Here is a 23,163-nt window from a genome sequence, read left to right on the forward strand (position 1 = left end):
AGTCTTTGTAACCCTATGGACTGTGGCCCACGAGACTCTTTTGTCCATGGGATTTCCCATTCCAGGAATATTGGAATGTGTTGCCATTTCCTCCTCCAGGGGATCTTCCCCATCCAGGGGCCAAAACTGTGTCTCCTGCCCTGGCAGGTGGATTCTTTATCGCTGAGCCCCACCAGAGAAGCCCAGGTATCCAATTTCTAATGCTTCTACTTTCTGCCTATCAAACACACTCATCATATCTCCACTCTGTCTCCTCTTATATTCAACTCCATAGTGCAGTGTACCAGTTGCTGTTACTATGTCCTCAACTCCATTGCTTGTCCCAATACTATATGCTCACAGATTGAAGTGTAATGTTGGCCTTCTAAATCTGGAAAGCTGTATTTTGCTAGAGAAAATAAGAAGTGCATGTCAGTGTCACTAGAGATCTGTGACCTCCACTTACTGCTATCTAGGTTACTTCCAGGTATCACTAGTGAATGCTTTCTTTCCAGTCCTCGTGCAGCCATTTCAAAAAGAAAAGTCTCCACTCATTTCAAAGCTCTGGCTACATCCTTGTTCACTATAAAAGAATAACCTTGGCATTATAAAACAACAGAGAATCCCCTCAATTTTCTGCCATCACAGGTACAAACAGCTACATCAACATGCATATTTTCTGTCTTCTCACCTATTACAGAGGGAGAGGGATTTGGCTACCCAGTAAGGGCAATTTTTTACTTATTCCAGCAATTTCAATATGTAGTTATTGAACTTTGAAGCAATGATGCTTTATTTTCATTAGATTTTTTTTTCCTAAAAAGAACATAAAATTATACTCCTTTTTAACAACTAAAAGAGGTGGATGAAACTAAGCGGAAGGAGTGAGAAAGTAGGAAAAGATTCACCTGGTAAACAAAAATGTGGTTAGGAAAGACAAGGGGATATAGAGCTTAGTCTTTAATAGGATTCAATTGCAACATCAAGGGACTAGAGGGCTTTAAACAATTATTTTAATTTGATAGTGGCTTGCCAGTCAAAGTCCATTTTGATGCTGATAATTCTCTTCCAATTGACTTAAAGAATTAAAAACTTTTAAAACTCTGGTCCTTTTCTTCCCCATCATATGCTATTACAGACACTTAAAGTTTATTGTCATTATCGACTACCTCTTAGTTTAATTGTAAAACTGGCTTAAGTGTTATTAAATTCCTGAAAGATTAATAACATGATCAAAGAGCAAAGCCCATTCCTTTAAGTGCAATTCCCAAACTTTCTTTCAAATTACTGTCGGAAAAGTTCACGGCCTACTGATGAGCCTTCAAGCTCTTCTCCTCTGTAATATGGTGTATATTTCTTAATTGATGTGAGGCTGAAATCACAAGTCATCTCTCTGAAGACAGAAATTTGTAACATAACATGGAAAGTATATTTTTAAGGGGCTCCAGAATAATTATTGATAAACTTTCAATAGTAAGTCTGAAGAAATTCACGGGAATACCATTCACTATGACAAGAAATTCAATTACTTTATGGTACTCTCCTCTCCCCTGGAGGAGGGCATGACAACCCACTCCAGAATTCTGGTCTGGAGAATTCCCATGGAGAGAGGAATCTGGCGGGCTACAGTCCATGGAGTCACACAGAGTTTGACACGACAAAGCAAATAAGCAGAGCAAAGTACTCTCCCTTCCACAAGCTCAGACATGCAGATACCACTCTAACAACAGAAATCAAAGAGAAACCGAAGCGCCTCTTGAAGAGGGTGAAAGAGAAGAGTGGAAAAGCTGGCTTAAAGCTCAAATTTTAAAAAACTAAGAGCATGGCATCCGGTCCCACTACTTCATGGAAAATAGATGGGGCAAAAGTGGACACAGTGACAGATTTTATTTTACTGGGCTCCAAAATCACTGTGGATGGTGACTGCAGCCACAAAATTAAAAGACACTTGTTCCTTGAAAGAAAAGCTATGACAAGCCTAGACAGTGTATTAAAAAGAAGAAACATCACTTTGCTGACAGAGATCCATATAGTTAAAGCTATGGTTTTTCCAGTAGGCATATGTGGTTGTGAAAACTGAACCATGAGAAACCTGAGTGCCGAAGAATTGAGGCTTTCAAACTGTGGTGCTGGAGAGGACTCTTGAAAGACGCCTGGACAGCAAGATCAAATCAGTCAATCCTAAAAGAAATCAACCCTGAATATTCATTGGAAGGACTGGTGCTGAGGCTGAAGCTCCAATACTTTGGCCAACTGATGCAAAGAGCTGACTTGTTGGCAAAGAACTTGATGCTGGGAAAGACTGAAGGTAGGAGGAGATGGGGTGACAGAGGACAAGATGGTTGGATGGCATTATCAGCTCAATGGAAGTGAGTTTGAGCAAGTTCTGGGAGACTGGGAAAGACAGGGAAGCCTGGTGCCCTGCAGTCCATGGGGTCGCAAAGAGTTGCACATGAGTGAGCAACTGAAAAACAGCTTTCCTCTCCACATCATCTCTTTCCCTCCTTCGTATTTAAACACATATGGGTTAAGGTTTCTCAGTTACTATCTCACATGGGATAATTTAATTAATTATTTTAGTATATCCTAATAAATATAGATACTAGTGATTGGCTATTTCTCAGGTAAGAATTTTATTATTCCCATTGTAGCTTGGATGACTTGAAAAATAATACCATTTACTAAAATAAAGTAATATATTTTTAAAGTTTAGAAAACTACCATTGCTACTCATTCACTCATTTAACAAATATCTATTAGGTGCCTACTGCATAGTAAACATTATACTACATTCAGGGTGACATTTCCAGAAGCCAAGAGTTTATCTGAGGATGAAATTGACTAATGAACAAAAAAAAAAAAAAGAAAGAAATTGACTAATGAAGGTGTGGTTTTTCAAAAGATCTTTCCTCTTCTGAAAAATAACTCAAACTACTAAGTACTGTAGAAATGAAAATCTTAACATGTTACTATGTTAGGGGGAAAAGTGAGCTTGCATTTTTGAAAGTTCTGAATAAAACATACTAGAAAGGAGCAATACTTTTTTTTATTTTAAAGAACATGGCAAAATATTTGGAGGAATGTCTCAAAAAGCAGCATTGCTAAGCATGACAAAGCAGAAGAACTGATGCTTGCTATGACTAGCTACCATTATATGTGACTCACAATCTGATAAAATTCCAGGTTTTTTTAGACCATAAAAGTACATCACAAACAAATTTTCTGTACTAGGTAGCATGCTTTATGAGTGAAAGCACATTTTTGAGAATAGAAGACAGTATCATGAATTATTATGCTGGGACAACTGACACAACCTGAGATTATCCAGACAAAGTCAAAAGTGAAAGTGGTCTCCTTATTATCAGGGGACCAAAGAGTGAATGTATAGCTTCTTCTACACATTTTTATTTCAATGAAAATGCAGCAAAGTTAAGACATTTGAACCCAGCTTAGGTTACAATTGGAAATATTCTTGAGCTACTATTATGCATTCAACTGAATTACTTTAAAAACATGCTATTATATAATTTATTTTAATCATTATCATTAGTCATTTAGGTAGAGGTAGAAAAAGTGAATTCTAAAAAGGTCAAATGTGGGACCAGATGAAATTGAAATTAATCCTATAGAGACATGTACAAAGCACTGTTTTTCTCAATATTAACACCACTTAATCATCCAGTACATCTTACTAAACTTTCTTGGTCTTGATATCCAGAGATTATATTTGCACAAAGGCTCCAATGTAATTTCTCTGCAGCTGAATAATGAGGAGTTAGTTAACATATTAGTTGAGAATTGAAAATGGATTAAAGGTGATTATCAGAAGGTTACATTACAACTGGTTGAAGTCACTTATTTATCTCGTGATTTAAATATTATTCCCAACTACTTCCCTCTAAAATGGCTTTTATTGTGAGTTTATTTACCGAGTACTCTTCAAAGGAGCTGTGAAAATACCCAGGCCTGACTATCCCAGAGAAATAAAACACTCTGAGAGAGGAAAACTGGTTAAAACCCATTTGTATTGCTATGATTTTGGTTTCACTTACAACTATGTTAGCATCTTTTGTACATTCCCTTCATGCTCTTAGCCCTAGGAATAATGTAGTTGCCATTGGTGCATATGTGTATTTTAAAACAGAGTTAAAAATGCAGAAGTTGTGTTTAAACAGGATTTTTAGATTTCTCTATTCATCATCAATTTTTATTTAGACTTCACAAAAATTCAACTTTTATTTAAAAACAAAAAGTCTGTTGAAGCAAATAAGCCAACAAGAAGCCAGAAATAGGTCCATTTCTATATCTTATAATCACTATGCATTTATTTAGCATCTATCATAGGAAATATAATGGGTAAACAAGACCCACATCTGTGTTCTTATGTATCCCCTTCTCAAAAAGTTATGAAAATACACAAGAAAATTTTAGGTAGTAGCTTAGGAGCAGTTACAGAAATAAATAATACTCTAAGTAAATGAAAGACAGTGACTCTAAATAAAGACTGTTTATGTTTCCAGAGTCTTCTCTTTATTTTTCCATGACATTTATTTTCACTAAATATGAGGAACGAGGCTACCTACTTCTCTTTATAGTCAGCTTCACCCCAAAGGTGTCAGCCACCTCTCCAATTACTCATACCCACTAATACAAATCAAAATGCACAATTCCAACTTCACTGCTCCAGTGGAGAGGCACAGATTTTTTTTTTTTTTTTTCCTATCAGAGGAAAGAAGCCATAGGTAAAGCTATTAGTACGTCACACCTTAGTGTGTATTTGCAAATAGGTGTGGTCCCAGGTGCTGGCCAGGTTAAAAAAAAAAAAAAACAGTTTCGAACTGGTGGGAAGGGACAAGGGGGTAAGAAGTTATTTTAACAATTTGTGATAAGGCAGACACAAGGAAAGCACTAGAGAAATGGACTTCAGAAAACCAGTGTGGGCAGCTAAAAGGTATTATGTTTATAAAAGTAGCTAAAAAGGGTGCATTGAGTACTGGAAAAGAGACAAGGGTACAGAGAGAGAGGTTGTTGTTCACTCCCTAAAGTTGTGTCCAACTCTTTGCAAACCCCACGTACTGCAGCACGCTAGGCCTCCCTGTCTCTCACCATCTCCTGGAGTTTGCCCAAGTTCAAGGGAGAAAGCATACGACAAAAATAACAAACTTCAACAGCTTCATTATTTTTCCCAGGCCAGGCCAGTGAAGGTGTTTTTGAAAAGTCTGATTTCTCTTCTCTCATACCTAGGGAAAGGCAGCAAGAGCAACAACAGTGGTTTAGGAGAAAGCCCAATATAGGGACCTGAAAATTTTTCAAAGATATTTTCTACATATATATATACACACACACACTCATATATATACGCACACACAACATATTTATTAATGTGTGTATCTATTACATAGACAGTCACGTGTGTGTGTAAATATGCATATACATACATATAGGACTCCTCTGTAGCTCAGACGGTAAAGAATCTGCCTGCAATGTAGGAGACCTGGGTTCAGTCCCTGGGTTCAGAAGATCCCCTGGAGAAGGGAATGGCAACCCACTCCAGTATTCTTGCCTGGAGAATCCAATGGACAGAGAACCCTGGCAGGCTACAGTCTGTGGGGCTGCAAAGTGTCAGCACAACTGAGTGACCAACTCTACACTATGCATATACATACATACATACATACATATATATATATATATATATATATATATATATACATACATATATATATATACATTCTGTAAACCTTGCAGAAACCTGATGAACTGGGTACTATTATAACTGGTTTCACAGATGAGGAAACGGAGGCGCAGAGAGGCTAAATAATTTCCCTGTAGTCAGAGTCATGCCTTCAGCAAGGATTGCTGTTCAGTCGCTCAGTCGTGCCGACTCTTTATGGCAGCACACCAGGGTTCCCTGTTCTTCCCAGCAAGGATAAGAGCTCGGATTTTAACTTACACAATCTGTTCCTGGTGTTTGGACTTTTGACTCCTCTGATATCTTATTTGGGGACTGGTACAGTTGAGAGAAAGGTACAGTTATGTACAATCTGTTAGCATTTAAGTCAAAATTGAATTTTCAAATTTGTACTTTATAAACTATAGCTTCAAATGCTCCTTGATTGAATTTAATAAAAATTTTAATTACATGGACTGTTCTTTATTTAAACGGGCAACTTTTTAAGTAAAAATATGAACTACAAACCAACCAGTTTTGCACTGTTTTTTCACTAGCTGGCTTTCAGAGTGAATTTAAACAGTGGAATTGTGACATACGCATGGACATATGGCCACACTTGTGTACTTTCTACCTTATGTATCTTTCCACCATTGTTCTGGAGAGCTAAATATTTTTTATTGTATTTAGGTTAAAAAATCTGCAATGACTTTGAAGCTATATGTCAAAGATTCATAGCATCTGGTTCCTATTTACAATCTTTCAGTTTTCCAAGATATGTTAATGAGAAACATAATAAAGAAAATTAGATTTTTACTGTTATGATTATTAATAAAAATCCTCCCTTGTATAGCCAGACATGACCATATCTAAAAATGACATGGAGTAAAAAATATTTCAAATTTTGTATTTTTAAATAATGTAACAATAGATGTAGAAAACAGGCACCAAAGGGCAAAGAATCCTGAAACAAATAAACAATACTAATCACTACAGAGTAGAAGTAAAAGTAGGCAAGTTCTTCTCTTGAATTCTGTACAGAATTTACTACAAAATTTAAAAAACCATTTATTGAATGGTTATTAGGTACTAGGCATTGCTCTAAGAGGGCTTTCCTAGTAGCTCAGATGGTAAAGACACCTGTTCAATCCTTCAGTCAGGAAGATCCCCTGAAGAAGAGAACAGCTACCCACTCCAGTATTCTTGGACTTCCTGGTGGCTCAGACAGTAAAGAATCTGCCTACAGTGTAGGAGACCAGGGTTTGATCCCTGGGTTGGGAAGATCCCCTGGAGAAGGGAATGGCTCCCCATTCCAGTATTCTTGCCTGGGAAATCCCACAGACAGAGGGGCCTGGTGGGCTACAGTTCATGAAGTTGCAATACTTACACCTTATAACAACTCTAGCAGGTAACTATTATTATTTCCTTATTTTCAAATGAGAATATTGAGACAATAAGAAGTTAAGCAACTTATACAAGGACCCACAGCTGATAAATGGTACAGCTAGGGATTTGAACCCAGGCAGCGTAACCTCTTGAGCATAACTGGGGTTCTTAGCTTATAGAACCCCTACTAAATGGTTATAGTTGTCTTGTTGGTCAGCTCACACATATAACATGTAACTTATTCACTAAAAGCCATGAGGACCACATCCTCATCTGGACCTAAAATATGTGTCACTATACGGAATACTGCCATTCAGAGCTGTTTTCCACACATGCTCCATAAGCATGTTGCTCTGTAAGTTAAGTACAATTTTCTTAGGGCTTCCCAGGTGACTTAATGGTAAAGAATCTGCCTGCCACTGCAGGAGACTCAGCTTCAATCCCTGGATCAGGAAGATCCCCTGGAGAAGGAAATGGCAACCCACTCCAGTATTCTTGCCTGGGAAATCGCTTGGACAGAGGAGTCTGGCAGACTACAGTTCATCTGGTTGCAAGAGTCTAATATGACTTAGCAACTAAACTACAACAATTTTCTCTAGCAAGACATAACTCTTCCTAGTATACCACGTTGCATCACTTTCTCCCACTTTCTTCAAATCAGTAGATAACAAGGTAGTCAATCAGGGATATGACTGATGGGAAAAGATGTGCTCTATTTTACATTTTAAAAAACTCCCAAGGTACTAGTATATACTGTGTACAATGTGCGCCTGCCTTCACGGCCAAGCAGAACTGACCTTCTTCTTATTTTCCTCTTCTGTGGTTGTACTTAACCCTCATTTTAATCTAATTTCACATATATGAAAGTGTTTGAAGTTAGAGATGAACAGTTTGATTGTCTAAGGTCCTGAAAAAACTGCAGCAGGGCAGGAGGGATGCTCTCCAAAAAGAAAAAAAAAGAAAAAATATATATATATTATAAATGTTAATAATCAAAACTGTCAATCATTAAAACGATAATTTTGAAAAATCAACTTCCAGGCCTCTATGAGTCTCTCAGGTTTTCATATGAAATCTTAGCATCAGTGTTGTGAGCCTTACTATTATCCTAAAAGAAATTAGCATTAAGGTAATTCCTGAGTTAATACAACTTGAAAGAGAAAAGGACCTGTTATTTTATGCTTGGTTTGACTATAGTTATTGGACATATTATTAAGATACATAAAGATACTCTTTAGTCAATCTTTAGGTCATGTGATGAACTTGGGGTCAGGAGCTTATTAAATGCTACATATGGTTTGTCTGAAGATTCTGGTCTTTAATAAATTCAAGAAAAAGAAATTCACCCTAAGGGCTGTGCAACGACCAATTTCATTATCACTAACTACTGCCTAACAAAAAAATAGATATGAAAACATCAGTCATATTCACTTTAGTGGAAAAATATGAATAAGTAGTTCTGAATACTTCAATGTATTATAATTAAATTAAACCAAAATTTTATTCCCTCACAGAAAATTTTAGCCAAATTAAGATACGCAATCATTTTATCAATTCAGGAAAAGTCATTTACAAAATAACAGTGGCTATAGCTATAATGCATTCAGACATAAATTCTCAAATGCTGTGGGCATCTCCTGCATTTCATGTCAATAGTAATAATTACCAACATCAATAGAATGCTTTCTATGTGCCCAAAGTTCAAAACTTTTTTTTTAAACTTCTTATATGTACTACCCTAGTTCATTCATGAAGTAGGTAGGTACGTTTACTACAGTTAGGGAGAGGCACAAAGAGATTGACCAAGATAATACACAGGTAAGTGAAGTGGGACTTGAACTCAGTTCTGTAACCATACCCATCTCCCTTCCACCTTCAATTTTCCATTGTTCCTAACCTCAGATATCCGCTAATCTGTCCTCCATTTCTAAAATCTTGTCATTTAAAAACTGCTGTATTATTTGGAGGGTATTATGCTGAGTGAGGGCTTCCCTGGTAGCTCAGCTGGTAAAGATTCCACCTGCAATGCAGGAGACCCTGGGTCGATTCCTGGGTCTGGAAGATCCCCTGGAGGAAGACATGGCAACCCACTCCAAAATTCTTGCCTGGGGAATCCACATGGAAAGGAGCCTAATGGGCTACTGTCTATGATATGCTGCAAAGAGTCGGACACCACTGAGAGACTCAGCATAGAACATGCTGAGTGAAGTAAGTCAGACAGAGAAAAACACAGTCAAACAAAAGCTATCTGTAAGTCTGCTCCTTTTTTTTGTTGTTGTTTAATAGTCACTATAACTGAAAACAAAAAACAAGCAAACTAGAACAAAAAAGGAGCAGACTTACAGATAAAATAAGCTATTGGTTACCAATGGGGAGAGTGAATGGGAAAGCAGCAGTATAGGGGCTGGGGATTAAGAGGTAAAACTATTATGTATATAATAAGCTACAGTGACATACAACACAGAGAATATAGCCAATATTTTATAATAACTATAAATGAAAGACAACCTTTAGATTTTTGAATCATATATTAGACAGTTGTTACATATAATATTGTACATCAACTGGACTTCAATTTTTTCAAATGTTCTATAAATGGAACTAAGGTACGTACCATTTGGTGACTGACTGTTTTTCACTCAGCATAATTCCCTAGATATTCATCCAATTTGCTGTCTGAATCAGGTCCTTTCCTTTTATTGCTGAGTAGTATTCCATGGTATATACACATGATAGTTCGTTTAGTCACTTATCTGCTGAAGAGTATTGGGGCTTATTTCAATTTTGGGCTACTCCAAGAAAAGCTGCTATGAACTTTACAGGGGTTTACATGACCATAAGTTTTCACTTCTCTAGGATAAATGCCTAGGAGGACAACTGATGGGTCACATGGAAATTGCATGTTTAGTTTTACAACAAACTGCCAATTTGTTTTCCAGAGAGGCTGTAGCATTTTACATTCCCACCTGTGACAGATCCAGTTTCTCCACATCCTCTCAAGCACTTGGTACTGTTACTATTTTTTTTTTTCATTTTTTTCCCTTCTGATAGATGTGCAGGAATGCCTCATTGAGGTTTTAATTTGTGCTTCTTTGATGTTGAACGTATTTCCATGTGCTTATTTGCCATCTGTATTTCCTTTTCATTGAAATGAGTCTTCATGTCCTTTTTCCATTTTGTTTTTTTTTTTTACTGTTGTGTTTCCAGAGTTCTTTATATACTCTACATTTTAGCCTTTTGTTGGATAAATAGCCTGCAAATATTTTCCCCCAATCTGTAGTTTTTTTCATCCTTTTCACATGGACTTTCCCAGAGCAAAACTTAAAATTTTTATGAAATCCAATATATTCAGTTTTCTTCTTATGGATCATGCTATTTGTATCACCTTTAAGAACATCTGAATAGCTCTAGGGACTGAATATTTTCTAAACTGCTTTTCTAAAAGTTGTATATTTTTATATTTTGTATTTAATTCTATGATACAGTTTGAGTTAGTTTTTATATAAGGTGTGAGATTTAAGTTGAGATGCTCCCCTTCTGCTTCTCCTATTTCTCCTTCTTCCTCTCCTCCTCATCCTCCTTCTTCTTTTACCTATGGATATCCAATCATTCCAACACCAGTTGTTGAAAAGGCTATTCTTACTTTAAGCTGACTTAAAACCCAACATTCAAAAAACTAAAATCATGGCATGCGGTCCCATCACTTCATGGCAAATAGATGGGGGGAAAAGTGGAAACAGTGACAGATTTTATATTCTTAGGCTCCAAAATCACTGCAGACAGTAACTGCAGCCATGAAATTAAAAGATGCTGGCTTCTTGGAAGAAAAGCTATGACAAACCTAGATGGTGTATTGAAAAGCAAAGACATTACTTTGCCAACAAACGTCCATATAGTCAAAGGTATGGTTTTTCTAGCAGTCATGTACTGATATGAGAGTTGGACCATAAAGAAGGTTGAGAACCGAAGAACTGATGCTTTCAACTTGTGGTGCTGGCTAAGACTCTTGAGAGTCCGTTGGACAGCAAAGAGATCAAACCAGTCAATTCTCAAACCAGTCACTCCTAAAGGAGATCAACCCTGAATATTCATTGGAAGGACTAGTGCTGAAGCTGAAGCTCCAATACTTTGGCTGCCTGATGTGAAGAGCCAATTTACTGGAAGAGATCCTGGTGCTGGGAAAGATTGAGGGCAGGAGAAGAAAAGGGTGACAGAGGATAAGATGGTTGAATGGCATCACGGACTCAATGGACATGAATTTGAGCAAATTCCGAGAGATAGTGAAGGACAGGGAAGCCTGATGTGCTGCAGTTCATGGGATTGCAAAGAGTTGGACACGACTTAAGAGACTAAACAACAATTCTTACTTCACTGAACTTTTTGCATTTTTCATAAAAAATCAGTTGAGCATATTTGTGTGCATCTTCTTCTGGGTTCTTTGGTCTATTCTGACTAGTTTATCCCTCTACCAATAGCACACTGTCTTTATTACTGAGTCTGCACAGTAAACAGCATGGGGTAGAATATAGTCAACAGTATAAGGTAGAGTGATTCCTCCAGCTTTATTTCTTCTTAATTTTTATTGGAATATAGTTGCTTTACAATGCTGTGTTAGTTTCTGCTGTGTAGCAAAGTGAATCAGTCATATGTTTACATATATCCCTTCTCTTATTGATTTTTTTCCCATTGAGGTCACCACAGAGAATTGAGTAGAGTTCCCTGTGCTATATAGTAGGTCCTCATTAGTTATCTATTTTAAACATAGTATCAGTAGTGTATATACATCAATCCCTCTTACTTTATTATTCTTTGTCAAGATTATTTCAGCTATTCTACTTCTGTGCCTTACATATAAATTTTAGAATATGCTTTTTTACATCTACAAAAAAAAATTTAAAAAAAAACCTGATGAAACTTTACATGAATTTCATTCTACTTCTAGATCAAGTAGGAGGGAAATGACATTTATATTATGCTGAGCTCCCAAGCCATGAACCCAGTAGTATCTTTTAATTTATTCAGATCTTTGATTTCTTTCATAAGCATATTAAAAAATTTCCAGCATACATGCTTTGTTAAATGCATCCTATTTCTAACCTAAGAATTTTATCATAAAATGATGTTGAATTTTATTCTAATGTTTTCTCTGTGTCAATTGATATGATCATATGATTCTTCTTCTTTAAGTTGTTGATAGGGTGAATTACACTGAATGATTTTGAAAACTGAACAAGCCTTGCATACCTGGAATAAATTCCACTAATTCTCTTTGTACATTGTTGAATTCAGTTTGTTCATATTTTGCTGACAAGTTTTGAATCTGAATTTATTTGAGATACTTTTCCTCATGTTGTCTTATTTGCATTATTATCTTTTTCTGGCTTTACTGTCAGGATAATACTGGCCTCCTAAAATGAGTTGGGAAGTATTCCCATCTCATTTATTTTCTAAAAGAGACTTTAAAATAACTGTTAATTCTTTTTGAAGGCTTACTAGAAATCTCTCCTGAAATTATCTGGATCTAGTGATATTTTTTCAGTAGTTTTTTAAATTATGAATTAAACTTTCTTAGTTGTTAAAAGGCTATTGAAATTATTTGCTTCATCTTGGTTGAAATTTGATAGTTTGTGGTTTTTAAGAAATTGGCCACTTTCTTCTATATCATCCAATATATTAAAGTTGTTCAGATTATTCATTTATTAATTTTTAATGGCTGAAGAATTTGGAGTAATATCTATTTCTAATATTGTCTGTTTCTTTTTTTTATTTTTTGTATTATTAGAAGTTTATTAATTTTATGGATTTTTTCTTTTTCAATTTATTTGCTCTACTGTTTTCCTACTTTACTATTTCATTGTTTCTACAATAATCTTTATTATTTCCTTCCTTTTGCTTTGGATTTCTTTGTTTTTGGTTTATCTGTCTCTCTTTTTCTACTTTCTGAGATAAGAACTGGATTATTTAAGGCCTTACCACGTTTCCAGTGGAAGTTGTCAATTATAAACAATTTATAAATTATAAATTTCCCTCTACATGACACTTCAACTGCAGTCAATTTATTTTAATGTTGTATTTTCATTTTCATTCAGTTCTATAAATTTTTTTCTCTTTCCTTTTAGCCTTTCTCTTTGATCCATGGATTATTTAGAAATGTATAACTTAATTCCCACACGTTTAGAGATATTTCTGTTATCTGTCTGTTATTGATTTCTAGTTTCATTACATTATGGTCAGAGAACACTCTATGTGTGAATTCAATTCTTTCAAATTTGTTGAGGTTTGTTTCATGACCCAGGAATTATTCTATTTTTCTGAATGTCCCATGGGCACTTGTTCTTTATTTGTTGAGTGGAGTGTTCTATATATGTCAATTAGATATTGGTTTCAGTACATTGTTGAGACCTTTCTTATACTTGCTGACTTTATCTAGTAGTTCTATCTGTTACCAAGGGAATGGTGTTGAAGACACCCACTATCATTGTAGATCTGTCTAATTCTCATTTCAGCTTTTGCTTCTTAAATTTTGAATCTTTATTGTTTGGTGTATAAATATTTAGGATCATTTTGTCTTTCTCATAAATTCATCCTTTTATCAATGCTCTTTGCTCCCAGTAATTTTATTGGCCCTGGTATTTGCCAGATATTAATATGTCACTCTTGATTTTTTAATTAGCATTTTCATGTATACTTTTTTTTCAGTTCTTTTTCAACCTAACTATGTCCTTGAATTTGAGGTGAATCTCTTGCAAAGAACATCTGGTTGTATTTTTTTTTTAATTCATTCTGCCAATCTGTATTTTGATTGGTTTATTTTGAGTGGTATCACTGAGCATTAATGCTCTAGAACTTAAGACTTCCATTTTATTAATTTATTTTTTTCTGTTTCTTTCTCTGAAATTCATTCTTTTGTTTCTCTTTTCCTGCTTTCCTGTGGGTTAACTGAATATATTTTAGGATTCCAACTTGATTGATTTATAGTGTTTTTGACTCTATCTCTTTGCATAGTTTTCATAGTATTACTCAGAGAATCACATAGTATACACATGTGACATAATAATTTACTGGTATCAACATTCTTACCACTTCCATTTAACTGTGAACATCTCTCTTCAAGTCCCTTTACTTTCCTCACCTGTAAATATCATTGTCTTGTGTACCAGATGATTACATCTGATCATATATTTTGTTACAATCATCAAAACAAGATTTATAAAGCTCAATAGGAAAAGGACAGTCCATTGTATGTAACCATACCGCTGATCTTTTCATTGTTTCTTTTCTTCCTGCTTCCTGAACCTTGAAGAATTTTTCTTTTCTCGTTTCCCTTTCAGATATTCCCTAAGGCTTCTCTCATTCTGATACTCTATGAACTCAAAACCTTTCCAAAGAAACTGAGTTTGAAATAGGCAGTCAAAGAGATAAACATTTTAAAATATAGGAGTCAGAGATGATCTAGGGCTGACGTTCTTACTGGAAGGACCATACTGGAAGGAAAGTATGTATCTGTGAAGGAAGTTATTTTATATCTTCCAAATACATCTTGAACAATACTAAGCTGCAAGATATTTACCACTCCAATAAACCATCCTTAGAAAGGTCTTTCATTCAAGCATCATAAGGTATCAATAATGTGCCAAGAAATGTGCAAGGTGGTGGAGATGAAGATATAAGCAACAAATGGTCCCTGCCCTAATCCATGGATGGCTTAGACAGGAAGACCTAGCATCAAAGCCTGAGAGAGGGATTCGGATACTTCTGTACCATTAAGGGAATGCTCAGAGGAGAGCAGTGAGGGAAGGAGGATAAGTTAGAGGATAAACCAAAGCAAGACTGTGGGCTCAGCTAAAGTTTACTTTAGACTGTAGCTGATCCTAAGGGAGACCACAAGGAACTGTGCAGCATGCACGGCACTGCAGAGCAGTTTCACCTTAAGGCAGAGGGCCTTCTGCATCTCTGGAGCAGCACAATTCTCTGGAGAAGGCTAGTACTCACAGCATCTAGGAGATGAGTAAGCTGGCTCATAAAAGAGAACTGAGTACCCAGAGCATCTACTGCAACTGTCTGAGAAAGCAGATGATAATCAAGCTATAGTGTAACTCGGTATGATGGTTCAGACAGGTACAAAAAAAGTATAAGGACAAAGAGGAGAATAAATTCTGTTTGGAGCAGCTGGAGAAGGATTCCCACATAATTTATGAGACCCAGTAGAAAATGAAATGCGGAGCATGTTGTTCAACATTATTACAGAGCTTTAAACCAAGCAAGCAGCCCTTCTTCCTTCCCACCCTCTATTTGGCCATGTGCATGTGGGATCTTTGTTCCCCAACCAGGGATCGAACCTGGGCCCCCTGCAGTGATAGTGTGGAGTCTTCACCATTGGACCACAGGGGAGGTCCCCTGAGGGGCCCTTCTAAATGTAGGACTCTGTACAACTACACAGGTCACTCCCCAGGGAGCTGGCTCTGCAGCTGAGGAATCTGTGAAGAATGCGGAAACAACAGAATCTTGAAGGAGATGAGATGTAAGTTCCAACCATATTTTTAAAAGTAGTTTCTAGAAGTAGGACAGAGGGTGATCAGGGAATAAGTTTTGTGATAAATTCATGATTTTTTTCTAGATAGTGTCATCATTACTCATCTCAATGAAATAAATATTCAACCTTCAAAATGTATGGTTATTTTTTGTTGCTGATTCGTTAATACTAACATCTGTAATAGTCAATTCTATGTGCAGAAATAATAATGATATATCCCTAATGTGTAATGTTCTTCAAGTTATTTATGACCTGATAAATTCTGTTGCTAGTTACTATTTTTTTCAGAAATAGGCAACTTTATAAGATCATAATATAGAGTTCTAATATTCACACTTAAAGGTCAAGATTGAAGGTCTGACTAAGGAAAATTGCTATGAGTGTATATAACAATATATTTTTGACTACAAGCCACATTCACACATGAAAATAACAAGGATTTTGTTATTTATTCAGCTTTCATTTCAAGTAAGACCTACTTCATGTAAAAGCAAATACAGCTTAAAACTTTGTTTCCTCAGTATGCAGTCCTATTGTCAATAAACGCTTGCATTTAATTCCACCTCCTCTACTCAAGCCTGTTCTAAAATGCTCTCACATAAATTCAAGATTGAACAATGTATTTCAGCATGCTATAAACTAATAAAAATAAAGGGTGCCATGCTATTACTTTTTATAAGGTGTTTAAAACAAAAATTACATAATTTCACATATTTAGGCTATATGAGCAAGTGTGTTTAACATTTAATTTATATCAGCCATGGTTAGGTATCTAATTCCAACCACACTATATCCTGTGGTTTAAACATCTTCCTTCATTCCCTTCGTTCGTCACCAAGATCATCATGGAAGCATCTGGGGTCAAGATGTTATCTTCAGGATTTATATTCAAGGGAAGCTAAACTTCTAGACTTGACCTCTGGCTCTAGAAGTTTTGTAGTTCTCAGTTTAAAAAGTACTCTCCACTGTTTCCCATATTTCTCTGTTGGCAACTTGTCATTTGGCTTGTTCTGGTGTCTGGAGAGCTGTGTTCCAGAGAAAACCTATAAACATTGAGGGGAGGAGGCAATCCTCCATGAACTTGGAAGTTAATCAGTATTGGATCCGGAAGCCTGGAAATCTCTGAGTGTGGCATTTTTACTTGTTCTTCAGCACAGCAGATAGAAACTGATTTACCCATGGTGCTTTTGTACATATAAATGAAAACTGTCTGGATTCTCCTCTTGTATAGATCTCAAATGTTCTGAAGGTGAGGGTAATCACTATTCTACACTTGTTGTAGAAGTTATTTTTTGCCAATCAGGGCTGTTTAAAGTACTCCACATGCCAGTTATATGGCCCCCGAAATGTAGCTACCTAAGCAGTTCTCCACCGTCATCATATGATTATGGGTTATCTATTGAGTTAAGGATATGTACAAACTAAAACATACCCTTTCAATTTGTTTGAAAAAAGAAATATTTGAAGTAGGTATGGAGCTTTATCCATATATTCAGTTGTGAGGGGAGAGGGGGCGGTTGTTCCTTGGTGACATCTGTCCATAGCTCACACCTTCTGAATCTTACCTCATCTGTGGTCTGATCCTTGGAAGTAAGTCTAGTGAGGTTACAATTCTGTCAAACCTAATTCTCATCCATAAGACCTTGTCCAGGAACTCTCTCCTGTATTTTCATGATCCTGTTGGGTGTGCCTGAAGATTTTCAGGCACTGCAGAGCATGGTGGTCCATGGGAAAGTTATGGGTCAACCTCAGGCCAGGCTGCTTAGAGGTATTATGCAGCCATCTCTGCTCCCGGGAGTAGACCCCTCTCCACATGCTAGACTCTGCCATAGGGTAAGGAGGTCTAGGTCTGTTTTACTCTGGGATCTCAACTGAGATCTCTACTGATCTTCACCTCGGGCTCAACTACTAGAGAGAGGTAGTCAGTGAGAGAGTTAATTCTTAGACAGGTTCATAAGAAGTCCTGAATCCCAGAGGGGGAGGAGGAGGAGGATAAAAGATTCCTGGACTTTCAAGGAGGAAAGTGAAAGTGAAGTCGCTCAGTCGTGTCCGACTCTTTGCGACCCCCATGGACTGTAGCCTCCCAGGCTCCTCAGTCCATGTAAATTTTCCAGGCAAGAGTACTGGACTGGGTTGCCATTTCCTTCTCCAGGATATCTTCCTGACCCAGGGATCGAATGTGGATCTCACACATTGCAGGCTTCTGAGCCACTAGGGAAGTCCAGGGACAAATGTTTTTCTACATTGCTTTGTTTTAGTCACACAAGAGGTTTTTCCCCTTAAACTCTGAGTTGTTATGATAACAGTCTTTAAGACTAACTTTCTTAAGGCCAGAGCTAATGATTACACAACAACACAACTCATCTTGCTCAAGGGTCTGTTTTTCCTTCAGTTCAGTTCAGTTCAGTTCAGTCACTCTTTTCTGTCCTAATGATTATATAACAGCAATGTATCTTGCTAGAGGACATGTTTCTCCTTCTTAACAAGAACCTTCTGACTAATCTTGTTATCTTAAGACACAGTCACAGTTAAGACTCCTTATGCTGTAGGAGTGGGTCTATGTCAGAAGCTTTCTCAGTTTCTTTTTCACTGTAATAAAACTGTTACACAAGAGCCCTGAGTGATCAAGCCTGGTCCCTGATCTTGAAGCTAAACCTTCTTTGGAGATCACAAATCTGACATATTTCACCATAAGCTATTTTCTCTGGGATCCCCAAGACTGAATCAAAACCATTATCAACGCTCCTTTGAATTTCTCCCTATCCCCATCCCTACACCCTCTTCAACCAAAACATCTTTTTGCTTTTCCCTTGATCCTCAGAATTTTTCTGAGTATTCCCTTCTCTGGAGAAATGAACAAAGACTTCCCTAGCATACGGAGTAGCTGATGGACGGAGATCCACCAAAAATCTGCAGAAGAGGGGAAAATACTTCAAAATACTATCAGCTACAAATGGTTTCATATAACGTCTATAGGTTGATTGTCCAACTTGATTCACAATTATTTAAGCTCATTTCTAATAAAGGATTATTGAGTCTGACATAATTCTTAAAATTAATATAACTTGCATATAATATCTTTTAAAAACAACTATACTTAGGTTAATTTTTTCATGTGTATCATAGAACTAATTAGAATAAAAGTGTGAAATGACATTTCCTGATCATAATCTAGAATGATAGCTCTACTTATATACATCTTTCAGATAGCCAAAATGACTATAAGCATGTACAAATAAAATTTATTTTAACAATTTGATGGATATCTTCAAAAATATGTATTTTACTCCTTAAATAAGTAATAAGGCTAAACATGAAGACACTTTCTAATTGTTTTTTCTATATCATCATTTTGTTGCTTCAGAATTCCTAACATCTTGACAATTTTTTTTAAAGTTTAATCTCTGAAAAATACATATGGTGCTGACTGCAGGACTGACATTCTTATTCCAGACCAGCAACATTCCTATAAATTTATGCAATGTGTGGTGGTCTATTTGAAGACATTATGAGGCTTTTAAAATATCTGAAAATGTGAAACAACTGGACTTTGTTAAAATGATATTCTGTTGTATTTGGTTTCAGAAATAAAATTAATTTTTACTTTGTTTTAAACTTTACCATAAGTATAGTCAACATTTGGTTTTCATCATTACACCTAAGTTCTAAATGAAGTCAGTTAGTTCTTAAGGAAGTATTATAAGTTAGATTCATCTAAAGCAACTTGGCCTCTTTCCTCCAAAGAGAAGCAAGATGTTAAAATACAGTTCAGACACATCCAAGGACAGCCTAAATAAAATGAAAATATAACCCATAGAATGGGAGAAAATATTTGCAAACAAAGGAACTCACAAAGGATTAATCTCCAAGGTATACAAACAGCTCATGCAGGTCTTCAGGTTGGGCTTCCTGTGTAGCTCAGTCAGTAAAGCACCCGCCTCCAATGCAGGAGACCTGGGTTCAATTCCTGAGTTGGGAAGTTCCCCTGCAGAAGTAAATGGCAACCCACTCCAGTATTCTTGCCTGGAAAATCCCAAGGACAGAGGAGCCTGTCAGGCTACAGTTCATGGAATTGCAAGACTTAGCATGACTTAGCACTATCTTTCTTTCTTTCATGTAGGTTTATATAAAAAAAAAAAAACCCAATTAAACAATGGCAGAGAATCTAAATATACTAGACATTTCTCCAAAGAAAATATAGAGATAGCCAAGAGACACATGAAAAGATGCTCAACATCACTAATCATAAGAGAAATGCAAATCAAACTTACAATATCACCTCACACCAGTCAGAATGGCCATCATCAAAATGTCTACAAACAATAAATGCTAAAAAAGGTGTGGGGAAAAGGGAACCCTCTACACTGTTGGTGGCAATGTAAATTGGTAAAACCCACTATGGAGAACAGAACAGAGGTTCTTTAAGAAAAACTAGAACTAGAATTGCCATATGATTCAGCAAAGAGTCAGGCATAACTGTGACTGAGCATGTAAGATCCAGCAATCCCACTGCTGGGCATATACCCAGAGAGAACCATAATTTAAAGAGATACATGCACTTCAATGCTCATTGCAGCACTATTTACAAAAACCAAGACATGAAAGCAACCTAAATATCCATCAATGGATGAATGGATAAAGAAGATTCAGCACATATATACAATGGAATACTACTCAGCCATAAAAAGAATGAAATAATGTCATTTACAGCAACATAGATGGACCTAGAGATTATCATACTAAGTGAAGTAAGTCAGAAGCAAATATCATACAAATTTATGTGGGATCGAATTTTTTAAATGACACAAATGAACTTATTTACAAAATAGAAACAAACTTACAGATTTTGAAAACAAACTTATGGTTGCAAAAGGGGAAACATAGGCGTGAGAGATAGATCAGGAGCTTGGGATTAACATACACTATTATATATAAGAGAGATAAACAATAAGGACCTACAGGGAATTCTACTCAATACTCTATGATAACCTACATGAGAAAAGAATCTGAGAAACAGGGAATACATGCACATGTAAAACTAAATCACTTTGCTGTACATCTGAAACTAACACAACATTATTTATCAACTATACTCCAAAATATTTTTAAATAAAATAAAATAAAAAAGATCATAACACTAATAAAGATTATTGAACCTGTTGAACTTGGATTTTATCTAGGATTTCAATCTGGTAACAGGCAACTAATCAACACCATTCCCTGAGAGAGAAAATATGGTCTGAAAATTAAAGATTGATGAAGATATCATTCAAAACATTTACTAATAAAGAGTTAAGTTTTCAAGGTTGTCAGTGTTTTAATATTTAATTCAAAAGATACCCATTTATTTAAGAAGAGTTTTGAAAACATCAAAAAAATCTTAGCATACAATAAAGATGATCCTCAAGAAAATATGAGATGTACAACACATACTATTTCTGTGATGCTGTAGAATCTCAACGGAGAATATATATGTAATTCATTTATTCAAGAAATAATTATTTGAATACCTCTTAGGATGCAGGTACTAAAAATGTAGTGGTAAACATTTTGTATTTACCTTCCACGATGACACATATGAAAATAGGCAGGGTGATGAGGTACAAAAATACAACTTAGTATAGGATGCAATGACTGCAGGTAAGAGGTACAGCTAATTCACGCTTGATATGGGGGCAGGGTGGGAAATAAAGCCTTCCCAAAGTAGGTAATGGATCAAATAACAATTGAAGAATGAATAAAATTACAGAGTGACAATGGAGAATATATGCATTGTGTTTTACTCATTCGTTCATTTAATAAGCATTGTTATTAACCTAGCCAGGCACTGTTCTAGACACTTGAAAATCAGCAAAGGAAAACGCTAGATGAAAATCCTTATCCTCCAGGCACTTACAATCCAACGTGGAGAGAGACTATGAACACATTAGGCAAGTAAATATACATTCAGTCATATGGTAGGTGGTATGGTTAGCCACATAAGAAAAGGTACAAAGAAGGACAGGGTATGACCCATGAGAAACAGGATGATCTGGAGGAAGAGTGTTTTTGGCAGCAGGAAGAACAAGAGCAGAGTCCTTGAGTTAGGAGTTTGTGTGACATGTTAAGGCTAATGTGGCTTCTCTGAAGCATTGGGTTTGCCAAAAAGTTGGCTCGAACCTGAAAGAACTTTTTGGCCAACTCAGGAGGTAATGGGGAGACTGGCAAGAGGTAAGGTCAGAAAGGTGAAAAGAAGACAGCTTGGGTAGGCTTTGTAAGTCATCCTGTGAATTTTGATTTGTACAGTGAAGGAAAAGGATCTATAGTGAAAGTTTGAGGTAGAGAACTAAACTGATAGAACTTAATATGATCGATCTGGCTACTGAACTAAGAAAAGGAAGTGATGGGGAAACAGGAAAGGCACAGAATCAAGCAGATCTTTTAAGAGGCTCTTATATGGTACATAATATTCCAGGCTAGAAATAGTGGTGTTTAGACGAGAAAGATAGTAGTAGAGTTAGTGAGTAATGATTCAATTCTGCTTATATTTTCAAGGTAGATCTTACATGATTTGTAGACAGACTTGATTTGGGGTGAGGTAGGAAGAGAAGGATCAAGATGACTCAAATATTTTTTTTTTTTTGGTCTGAGCCACTGGATGGATGGATTTTCTGCTTCCTGATATGAGACAGCCTGTGGGAAGAGATGGTTTGGAGGTGGAATAAGAGGTTAGAAATACAGTTTTGGACATGGTAAGTTTAAGCTGCCTGGTAGACATCTAAGTAGAGATACCCAGTAGGCATCTGAATATAAAAGTCTGGAGTTTAGGGGAAAGAAGTCTGAATTGAAAGTATAAATCTGGAGGTGAAAACATGCAAGTGGATAAGAAGAGATCAAGATCTTAGTTCCAGAATACCCAAGCGTTTTAAGTATGGAATATGAAAAGTAGTCAGTCAGTGAGATTGAGCAGAAATGACCAATGAGGTAGGAGGGTATGGTTTCCCGAAAGAGTCTTAGAAACACAGCAGAGATGTTTCAAGAAGAATGAAGTGTTTTTAAAAGAGAAAAAGGAGAAGAAAATGATTGTCTCTGTCATACCAGAACTGAGGCTCAGCCACTGGGAAAAACAGTGGTGACCTGAGCAGAAGTAGATTCAGTGGAGAGATGGGGAGGAAATGAAGCCTGGTTAGAGCAGGTTCAAGAAAAAAGACCCTGCAACTTTATGACAGAAAAATATGGGTATGTGTTTTAAGTCATAGCATTCTGCAGTAAGACCAAACCAGACAACTTTGCTAATAAACTACTCTCCATGTTAGTGAATATAATTAACACCAAGATAAAATGGCCCCATCACTTCATGGCAAATAGAAGGGGAAAAAATGGAAACACTGACAGACTTTATTTTCTTGGACTCCAAAATCACTGCAGATGGTGAGCGTAGCCATGAAATTAAAAGATGCTTGCTCCTTGGAAGAAAAGCTATAACAAACCTAGACAGCTTATTAAAAAGCAGAGACATTACTTCGCCAACAAAGGTCCATCTAGTCAAAGCTATGAATTTTCCAGTAGTCATATATGGATGTGAGAGTTGGACCATAAAGAAAGCTGAGCACCA

At 36.4% G+C, this 23,163-nt stretch overlaps 1 protein-coding gene and 1 non-coding gene across 2 annotated transcripts in view; both read right to left on the reverse strand.

Annotated features, from left to right (window-relative positions):
* The window catches only part of CFAP299 (cilia and flagella associated protein 299), a 649,220-nt gene that overhangs the window by 469,186 nt on the left and 156,871 nt on the right, over nt 1-23,163 (reverse strand). The window lies entirely within an intron of this gene.
* TRNAD-AUC lies at nt 15,355-15,427 on the reverse strand. The gene has a single exon. It is a non-coding gene; the product is annotated as a tRNA-Asp (tRNA).

The sequence above is a fragment of the Cervus elaphus genome, chromosome 6 (assembly GCF_910594005.1).
Source record: "Cervus elaphus chromosome 6, mCerEla1.1, whole genome shotgun sequence".
NCBI classification, from domain to species: Eukaryota; Metazoa; Chordata; class Mammalia; order Artiodactyla; family Cervidae; genus Cervus; species Cervus elaphus.